The 10,731-nt window shown below is 38.4% G+C and overlaps 1 pseudogene; it reads right to left on the bottom strand.

Moving 5' to 3' along the window:
• Positions 1–8,862: 8,862 nt before the first annotated feature.
• On the bottom strand, positions 8,863–9,058 carry LOC111816219 (annotated as a pseudogene).
• Between the last annotated feature and the right edge of the window lie 1,673 nt (positions 9,059–10,731).

Here is a 10,731-nt window from a genome sequence, read left to right on the forward strand (position 1 = left end):
TTAGTATGATCTTATAAAGCCAGAAAATTCCAATCTACTATATAGATCAAGTTCTTTTTAAGCTTTTAAAACAGAAAGTGGCAGCATGTAGCTTAGACCATTTAGTCCTTCTTTTATAAAATTAAATAAATCTGTAATAGATAAACTTTATAAGTTTGGAAACTATCTGAAAATAGGGAGTTGGAGGGATAGTGCCTTTTTCCAAGCCTTTTATCAAAACTAATCTGTGATATTTGCAGTCATTGATCAATAAATAGAGTTAATAATTATTTAACACCATTTATGAGCAAAGAGCCTGGTAGCATTTTACATCTAAACTCAGGATATTCTAAAATCTATGATGTTTTTGCAAAGTGAGTGCTGCAAAAACTCACCTCATTTCTTATTTGTCATCTACTTGGCACCCCAGAGAAAGTAAATGAGTCAATACCTGGAAAATCATTGCACTTAAAATCCTGGGAGCAAGTGGAAAATGATGGGAACTAAACTGTGAGACAGAGAGAAAGGCTCTCCTTTTGGGAAAAGTTTGTCTTGATAACCTGCTATGCAAAGGCAGGTCTGTTTATTATGAGATAAATGGAGTTCGAATTCAATGTCCAAAGTACACAAGAAAGCAGAAAAAACTACATAGCATCTTATGCTTTGAAACAAGACCGCTCACTAGATGTGTATTATAGACACTGCCTCAATTTTCTCCAATTCCTTAAGAATCCTTGTGTGGCATGCACATGCAATAGACTACTACCCTGCCATGAAGAAGGATAAACTTGAGTCGTCTGTAGGAAGATGGATGCACCTTGAGGCCGTAAGATTAAGTGAAATGAATTGAGCACACAAGCTTGACTATTACATACCTTCTCGTACATGAGAAGCCCAAAATAGAAAGAGCAAAGAAAAACTAGACACTAGGAAGTAGGAAAGTAGATCATCTCCAATAAGAAGTGGTTCAGGAACTGGAGGGAGCAACTGATGCACCCTACACACGCACCAACCCACAGAAGGAATGTAACCATTGTGCACTGCAAACATGTAGTAATCAAAACTAAAAAAGACTAAAGAATCCTCACGTTTTCAACTATGTCTGCCACCATTTCTTCCCTTCCTCTGCAGTACTGTGAATCCCTAACTTGAAACTTAAGAATTTGATTTTTAAAATCCAAATTCAAATAACCAACCACTATTTACTATTAGTGTGTGACACTGGATAAGTCATTTAATTCCTCCACCTCTCATCCGTACCTATGAAATGTGTATGATACTCATACTCTTATAATAATAATTTAGTATTACCTCAGAATATGAATTATTAAGTGCATTGATCATATCAGAAGTGTTTAACATGCATTAGAGGTTGTTCTATTGTAAAGAGGTCTTCGCACACAAATCTTTATCTTTTTTTATTTTGTATTTTAGGGAAAGGTCTACAGGGTATTCAAGGTCTCACTATTAGATCAGATTTGTAGTGATCTGCCTGTTTACAGCCTCCCAAGAGCTGAGATTGCAGGCATACGCCACCACGTCCAGTCTACAAATCTCTATCTTGATGCCACTATTTGACTTCTGTATCTATCTTATACATTGTGATGGTTCATTTTACATGTGGACCCAGCTGGGTGAGTATTGCTGACAGTAAGAAATGCATGTTTGTGTCTAGGTGGTAGTTTCCAGACAGAATTTATGGGTGTGTTCTATGTGACAGTCTTCAAAAGTATTAGCATTTAAGTCACAAGAATGAGTGAATAAGCTTGCCTTCAGCAAAGCAGTTGTGTAGCAAAGCCTGGTCTGTGAGGGCTCTAACAGAAGGCAAAAGGCAGAAGAAATGTAGCTTCCCCCTCTCTGCTTGTGCTGGTGTTATCGGGTGGCTCCTTCTCAAAGTGGCTTGCCAAATAAACATTGCTGAGTTATGGGTTGCTTGCCCTGCCTTCCAGAATTGTATTCCAGGTTGCTCTTGGTTCAAAGATTTAAATGAAACAAGTCAAAGCAGAGGCAAAGTTTATTTGAAAAAGTGAAAGTGAAGAGTGAAGGAGAAACTGGCTATGCAGAGTGAGCTTGGGCTGAAAGAGAAAAACGCAAAATTTTTACATACTCTTGAAGAAGCAGAGTGGACTCTCCTGAGGAAAGTTGTAATGTCTTGGTGTCTGGGTTTGTTCATACTATCCAAATATCAATGAACTCTGTGAGAACTACATACAGGTCCTGAGAAGTAGTGCTGGGATTCCATATCTAAGGATGATTTCAGGTCTTGGCCATTCTTTTAAAAATCTCCTGAGAAGTCCACAAAATGTGCAGGCCTTTGGGAAATGTTCTGCACATATTCCAGGATCTTGTAATTAACAAGTCACGCCCTCTTCTCCAGCTACTTGTCCGGCACCCTAATCTCCTCTCTCACTAGGACATCCATCTTCTTTTATTCACGGACATCAAACTCCTGGTTCTTGAGCTTTCAGGCTTCAAATACCATATGCCATTGACTCTTTTTAGTTCTCAGTCCTTTGGCTTGGCTTGGGGGTGGTCTGGAATGACATTACGCTCTTGGGCTAAAGTTTGAAGAAAGTACTGCATGGTCCAGACATTCTCAGCCTCCATAATAAGCGCATGAGACAATCTTACAGGGTGGTGTAGCATAGCGTAGCGCCTAGCTAGCTGGCTAGCTATCCAGCCAACCAGCCATCCTACTGTCTGGGTTTTCCTGAAAACCCCTCACAAATACATACACTTGTGGTTTCCTTTATCTTTGACTCTCTCTACCTCGATTTCAGTCTATGCTCTGATAGTAGAAAGAAAATATTGACACATGGTAAATACACTATCTCAAGTGCCTTAAGAATAAAGATTTTTGGGCCCCGCCTCTTCCTCTCGGTCCCATATTGAACTCGAGTTGGAAGAGGCGAGTCTGGTCTCAAAATAGAGGTAAAACCGCCGCCAGGTCGCCCCCAGCCCGACTCCGACGTCGCCGCCGGCGGGGAGGAAGGCCATGATCTAAAGGAGCCAGAGCAGTTGAGGAAGCTGTTTATTGGTGGTCTGAGTTTTGAAACTACCGATGATAGTTTAAGAGAACATTTTGAAAAATGGGGCACACTCACAGATTGTGTGGTAATGAGAGATCCTCAAACAAAACGCTCCAGAGGTTTTGATTTTGTGACTTACTCTTGTGTTGAAGAGGTGGATGCAGCAATGTGTGCTGGACCACACAAAGTTGATGGGCGTGTAGTGGAACCAAAGAGAGCTGTTTCTAGAGAGGATTCAGTAAAGCCTGGTGCCCATCTAACAGGGAAGAAAATTTTTGTTGGTGGTATTAAAGAAGATACAGAAGAATATAATTTGAGAGACTACTTTGAAAAATATGGCAAGATTGAAACCATAGAAGTTATGGAAGACAGGCAGAGTGGGAAAAAGAGAGGATTTGCTTTTGTAACTTTTGATGATCACGACACAGTTGATAAAATTGCTGTTCAGAAATACCACACTATTAATGGGCATAATTGTGAAGTGAAAAAGGCCCTTTCTAAACAAGAGATGCAGTCTGCTGGATCACAAAGAGGCCGTGGAGGTAGATCTGGCAACTTTATGGGTCCTGGAGGAAACTTTGGAGGTGGTGGAGGGAATTTTGGCCTTGGTGGAAACTTTGGTGGAAGAGGAGGTTATGGTGGTGCAGGAGGTGGCAGCAGAGGTAGTTATGGAGGAGGTGATGGTGAATATAATGGATTTGGGGGTGATGGTGGAAACTATGGTGGTGGTCCTGGTTACAGTAGTAGAGGAGGGTATGGTGGTGGTGGACCAGGATATGGAAACCAAGGTGGTGGATACGGTGGTGGTGGAGGAGGATATGATGGTTACAAGGAAGGAGGAAATGTTGGTGGTGGTAACTATGGTGTGGTGGGAACTATAATGATTTTGGAAATTACAGTGGACAGAAACAGTCAAATTATGGACCCAGGAAGGGGGGCAGTTTTGGTGGAAGAAGCTCTGGCAGTCCCTATGGTGGTGGTTATGGATCTGGTGGTGGAAGTGGTGGATATGGTAGCAGAAGTTTTTAAAAAACAACAGAAAAGGGCTACAGTTTTTAGCAGGAGAGAGAACAAGGAGTTGTCAGGAAAGCTGCAGGTTACTTTGAGACAGTTCTCCCAAATGCATTAGAGGAACCGTAAAAATCGGCCACAGAAGGAACGATGATCCATAGTCAGAAAAATTACTGCAGCTTAAACAGGAAACACTTCTGGTTCAGGACTGTCATAGCCACAGTTTGCAAAAAGTGCAGCTATTGATTAATGCAATGTAATATCAATTAGATGCACATTCCTGAGGTCTTTTATCTGTTGTAGCTTTGTCTTTTTCTTTCTTTTCATTACATCAGGTATATTGCCCTGTAAATTGTGGTAGTGGTACCAGGGATAAAAAATTAAGGAAATTTTAACTTTAAAAAAAAAAAAGAAAAGAATAAAGATTTTTTTTTGTAAATCATGTGGTTAACTTAGAGGTAACTCACATGCTATATCCAAGTATTTAGAATATAATTTTTAAGAAGTCAACTCTAACTCTTTATTTAATGCCCTGTTTCTGATTTGATAATTCAGAAGGGACTTCAGCATTTTAAAGAGTTTGGAACAGCATGATAGAAAAAAAAATCATTGCACAATGTAAAAAGGAATTAGACTTAAAGGCCTAAAATTACTCACAATTACGATTATTTGAATTTTTAATAAATGGTTGTGCACATCATCCCTAATTGTTTTTTTTTTTACTTTTCTTGAAATAAAAATACCTTGTTTCATAGATGCATATTGATATGAAGGTAAGCCATCTGACCTCAGCTTTTTTGTTTTCTGTTTAAATTTTTAATCCTGCTAGTAATATAGCATGTTGATATCTATATTGTCAAAATCTACAGGGCCTGACAGCAGCAATTTTTGAAGACTATCACTAATTCTTAAAAAACTCATCATAAATGTATAGGAAGTGCCTATACAAATAATGTATTGTCCTGTTTAATACAAACATGACCTCTATACCCAAGGGGCTAGGTCCTTCAGATAAACTTATTTTCATGCTTGAGAGCTGGACATTTTATCAAATTAACCAAGAAGTTGATTTGTTCTGCTTCTGAGATGCTTTCACATTTTTTATTGGCCAATGTTGTTCGTTTTAAATGCTGGGAGTGTAAGTTTTATTTCTTGTTATTTTCTTTTTTTTAATAGTTTCTTATTATTTATTTTATTTATTTATTTTTTCCATAATTTTATTGATAAACAAATAGTAGTGAGACAGTTTCAAATCAATTGATAGCACAGTTTCAATAATTAACACATTGCATACATTCCTCCCAGTGGTTAATTGCTATACAAATGCAGACATGACATCCCATCTACAAATACCATTAGAACAAATCACTCTATTCATTAAGAGATCTTGTTATTTTCTTTTAAAAAGACTAATATTTAAAATTCTTATAAATATACAAGAAATTATATTTATATAAAATTTTAAAATCTCATTAAAATGGCACAACAAAATATAGAATTGATTTTTTTAAGTTTATTTATTTATTTATTGTGTGTGTGTGTGTGTGTGTGTGTGTGTGTGTGTGTGGCCAGCTCAGCCCACCAGGGGGCAGGGCTGGCTGGCATGTGGTGCTGGGGGATTGAACCGCGGTCCCTGTGCTTTGCTAAACTTGTTCTAAGTAGGTGCTTTAGACCACTGAGCCATCTCACCAGCCCCTATAATTGATTATTTTAGATTGTATAAATTCAGAATATGCTTATATGTTTAAAATAGATTTACTGGGTATTATATTCAGTATGTTGAGGCTGGGAATATAGCTCAGTGGCAAAAGCACCTGCCTGGCAAACACAAGGCCCAGAATTCAATTCCTGGCACTATATGCCATGCAGGCCTGCCCCTGGCAAGCTGAGCCTGCTACCAAGACAAAGAGTAGTGGGTCACACCTGAAATCCCAGCACTGGGGAGGCTGAGACAAGAGGATCACTATGAGTCCAAGTTGCATAGAGAGACCCTGTTTCAAAAACAAATAAATGTTTGGACAAGATATCATGTCTGCATCTTGTACTATGACTAACCACTATGAAGACAACAATATATGCCATGTGTTAATTATTGTAACTGTCCTACTAACCTGTTTTGAAACTGTCTCACTGCTATTTATCAATAAAATTAATTTTAAAAGAATAAAAATAAATAAGTAAATAAACTCAATATATATAGCTTTTTATGCAATTAAATTTGTGCCACCATAACTGTGTTGGGTTTGGTGCCTGCCATTAACTGTCTGAATTTTGCTTCATATTGCGAAGTGTGTTAACTATTTAACGATGACATAGTGAATTCAGTTATTTTTGAGTTCTGATTTATTATTGGTTTTATTACAGAAAAGCATTTCCCTCCTTTACTATCTTTATTTCAGTTCATGTTTTATAAGGTTTTCTGAAGTTCTTTCCCTGGGATCGTTGTAACTGTTATGGCTTGTGTGTGGATGTCCCCTCACAGCCTCATGCTGTAGTGGTGGGCTTTCCAGAGGGAGCTGGACCTAGACCTTGAGTGCCTGATGCTGCAGTTAAGTGTGTGATGCTGGGATTAAGGGAGTGTGATTACCAAGTGAGCCCACTGATTAGACTGGAATAGCTTTGGCTGTGGATAATGGAGAGGCCCACCCTGGGTATACTACCCAGCCTTAGGGTATGTAGCCTGGATAGACTACAGGGGCAGAAAAACAGCTGCTGTCGCCACTTGCTGCTTCTTTGCTACTTAGTTGTCCTGCTGCCCTCTCGCTACTGTGAATCGTTTCTCCTCCATGATGTGCCCTGCCAGGTCACCCTGCCTTGAAGACAGCTAACTGTGACCTGAAACTTCTACAAACTGTGAGCTGAAATAAACCTTTCTTTCTCTAACTTTGGGCAATGGGTATTCTGTCCCAACAAGAAAAGTAACTAAGACACTTCCTACAGTTAATATCTTCTGGGGCTAGTATACTTCATCAGATCATTTATTTAAAGTAACCATTATCAGCAGTTAACAGAAGAGCTAATGAATCTCCCATGCCACGGAGGTCAGAAATTCAACCAGGGAGACACTTGGGAGACCCTGGGGGTTGGGGATACCACACAGAGTAGCAGCTCTGACTCGCAGTTAGATGACTAGAGTTTGTATCATCCACAGACTTTATTTTGCAGTATCCTATCCTGGAAAATTTTCTTCCACATGCCTTGGCATCATGAAAATTTGTACTGAGAGCTTTCTTTGTGTGTGTGTGTGTGGGATTCCAGAGACAACCCTGGGCCCTCACAATGAGCTACATTACCAGCCTTTTTTTGAAGGTTGGGGGCAAAGTCTATATAACTCACTAAGTTGCCTTAGGCTGGACTCCAATTTTCAGTCCTCTTGTTTCATCCTCCTAGAATGCCAGGATCATAGGCATGTGCCATTATGCTAACTAATGTTGACATTTTTGATAAAGGAAAAATATGTATCATTTCCCCCCCCAAAAAAAAATCTCTAGGTCAATGTCATTGTAATCAAAAAATAATTTAAGAAAATCTCATTGGTGTCTTAGTATGAGGAATAAAAGCATTTTTCCTTTACAAGGTGCACATGTATGCATGTGGTGGGCTTAGGGTGGGGATCTAACTATACCGGAACACTAATTTCATCACAAAAGTTACAAGCCTAATAATATTCTTATCAAGATCAACAAAAAGACATACTGATTCATTATGTGAGCCTTTTTGTGACAGGTTGTGCGACGGGGAGGTGAGAAGGAGTTGCCTAGGATACAGAACACACAATGCAAAGAAAAGAAAGCCTCTGTAGAGCAACTGCAAAAGAATCAGGCCCACTTTAGCACAACAGACTTGGTAATGCTGAGCAAAATTGACACTCCAGGGAGCTGTGAAATTCAAGGCTGTCCTGAATCTTCAAGAGGTAGGTAATAAGGTCATACACCTGACCAGGGAGCAGGTCCTCAGCCTACCTTCTGCAAAGAAAGGATTATAATCCATGTAAATAGTTACATGGTGATGGAAAGGGAACAAAATATGACACTAGTACCAAATCAGAGCTGAGGAGGGATAGGGGGCAAGATCAATGTGCTGTTTGAGAGGCCTGTGGGACAACAGGTTAAAAGATATTTCCTATGTGGGAGAAATCTGGACACACATTCATGCCTGAGGTTGAGAAGAGTTTTTCTACACAAGCTATGGCATCTCTGCATATTGACCCACTAAAATATTATTTTTCTTAGATAACTAACTAATTCTTCTTTCTTTTCAAATCTGAGGGTCTGAGTAAAAACGTCATATGTAGAATCATGCCAAAAGGACCTTAGACTCCCCATGGGAAACCAAGTGGTGTGGAATGCTGAATTTGCCTGGTGCCTGGTTCCCTTGGCCCTGAAATTCTCATTCTCATTGACCAGAATCACATGTTAAGAGCAGTCACACAAGCCCATGCATGTGCATTCATTGGGAGATTTTGTATTTCATGTGATAAAAGCTAAAATGACGGCAAGGCCCAAACGGCCTTAATTATACAAATAGGAATAAATGTTCATCACCAGGTAGCAGCTGAAATAGAGCCCCCAGATGCACTCCATGTGGACCCATCTGTAGAGCTCCTAGGGCTGCTGCAAGCATGGCAACTGGGTTCCAAAATTCAGCAGTGAATCCCTGCCCCTACCTGTCATCTTGAATCCTGGGCTCAAAGGACCTAAAATGTCACTTATATTATGTTCTAGTTAGTACAACAGTCACATAACTGCAGGGGAATTGGAAGTGATTGGAAAGAGTGATAAGGTGGTTCAGGAGCAGAATGAGCTAATGTCACCTAGTATGTTTCCTTTCTAAGAGGAAGAGCTAAGACTGTTTCCTCTTCTTCTTGCTCCACTAAAGGAAATGGAGACTCGTGATCAAAGGCAAACAGCTACAGTCTACCAATACCAAGTGCCAGCTTTCTACTCAGGCCAGAACACTGTCTGTTTCTAGTACTCCATGAGATCAAAGCAACTTCTCTGGTAGCAGACTAGAGGAATGATCTTTGAAGGTCTAGTCCCACAGCAGCTGTCTTCGGAGACTTCCACACAGACCTAATTTCTGCATGTGTTTAGAAATCAAAAGAGCTTTCTTCGCTCTACGTCATGAAGCTAGTTCTATAAATTTCAAATCAGTGCCACCAACCTACTCGTTTTCTAACATTTTCTTTTGTCACTCATTTTTTCCCTTTTATTGAAACTAAACAGCACTGTGATTTTTTTCTTTGCTTTAATCATGTGACTGGAGGCAAACAAAGTATTTAAAACATTACTAAGTAAAATGCTTTATTACTTTCAATCTTCATGCAAGTCTAGTGACAATTATATGTTAAACAGAAATAATTTTAAAGGATTAATACTAAAACAAATGAAGCTAAACAAAAAACTAAATCCTTAAGAGCATCAGAAGTTGACTGAAATAAAAAAATCAGAAAGACAAACATACATGCATCATTGTGATCAATAAATAATTATCAAAAATATTTTTTCATATTTAATTTTTACAGCCACACTTTGAGCCAAAATAATGCAATACAAAAAGCAGAGGAAAATGCTACCACTCAAAAAGATAGAAAGGAAAGCAGTGAGGCCAAAATTTGTACAACATGACATTTCAAGAGAATCTTACTGTCAAAAACCAATTGAAGGATGTTAATCCATTACTAGATCATGGTTTTATTTACCCCAAATGAAATATGGATGTAACATATGTCAACTCCCAAATCTGTTGGAATAAATATGCCCAAAAATATACTTAAGAAATTTTTAAAGATGCTGAACTATTTGTCTTATTTATTAGTACTATAGTCTGACACCACACTCTAACTGGAAGAAAACTCAAACTGACGTACAAGGTGCCAGACTGAGAAACATATGGCATTTTCTAATAACTAACTTCTGGCTATTTGTAGGTAATGAAAATCTGTTTGGGGGCCTCTCTCTAGCTTGATGAGAAAAAGCATCATATGTTTACTTTTTAAGGTTTTCAGTAAGAAGAAATTTCAGATTTATTTACAGTGTAGAGGAAGAGGTATTACCTTTATTCAAGAAATATGGGGATCTCTTGGAAACTAGAGGGAATTCTTTCAATGCATTTCTTTAGAAAGGGTTGGCAGCTCTGAGAGAAAACTTTGTGGGGTTTTTAAATATTTAATACCCCATAGCTGCTTTACAGCTTGAGGAAAACTTGTGGTGTTTTATTGGCAAATATTTCAGGGCTTATTTCAACTTGTATGGAATTTTAAAAAAATGTTTAATATTCCTAAACTGTAAAACTAGATGAAAACACAACAGCTTAAGGTAGCAAGGTAATTCTTTCTTTGCAAAAATAGAAAAAAATAAGTATTCTAATTTTAACATCGTGGGTTTTCACAGCTAACTTAAAATGGTTCTTGTTATTCAGGTTTAAATTCATTATCTATTAATTAATATTTATTGGTTGGCCATTAAACATGAATGTTTTAAATTAAAGAATGAGAAATTTCAACTTGTATGGCTTGTGTTACTAACAGTGAATAATTTATTATATATTTATGGCTACTAGGCAAAAAAAAGTGATAGGCCTGTAGAAGCAGTCTGTGTTATATGAGGGTGAAAACAGAACTAACTACAGTGGGGCGAGCAGGAAGGAAAAACAAAATGCTGGGCATTCCCTCTTAATGACCTCACTGAACACTGAACCACACATGTTATTA

Source organism: Octodon degus, unplaced genomic scaffold (assembly GCF_000260255.1).
Source record: "Octodon degus isolate 3935 unplaced genomic scaffold, OctDeg1.0 scaffold00028, whole genome shotgun sequence".
In the NCBI taxonomy this organism is placed as follows: Eukaryota; Metazoa; Chordata; class Mammalia; order Rodentia; family Octodontidae; genus Octodon; species Octodon degus.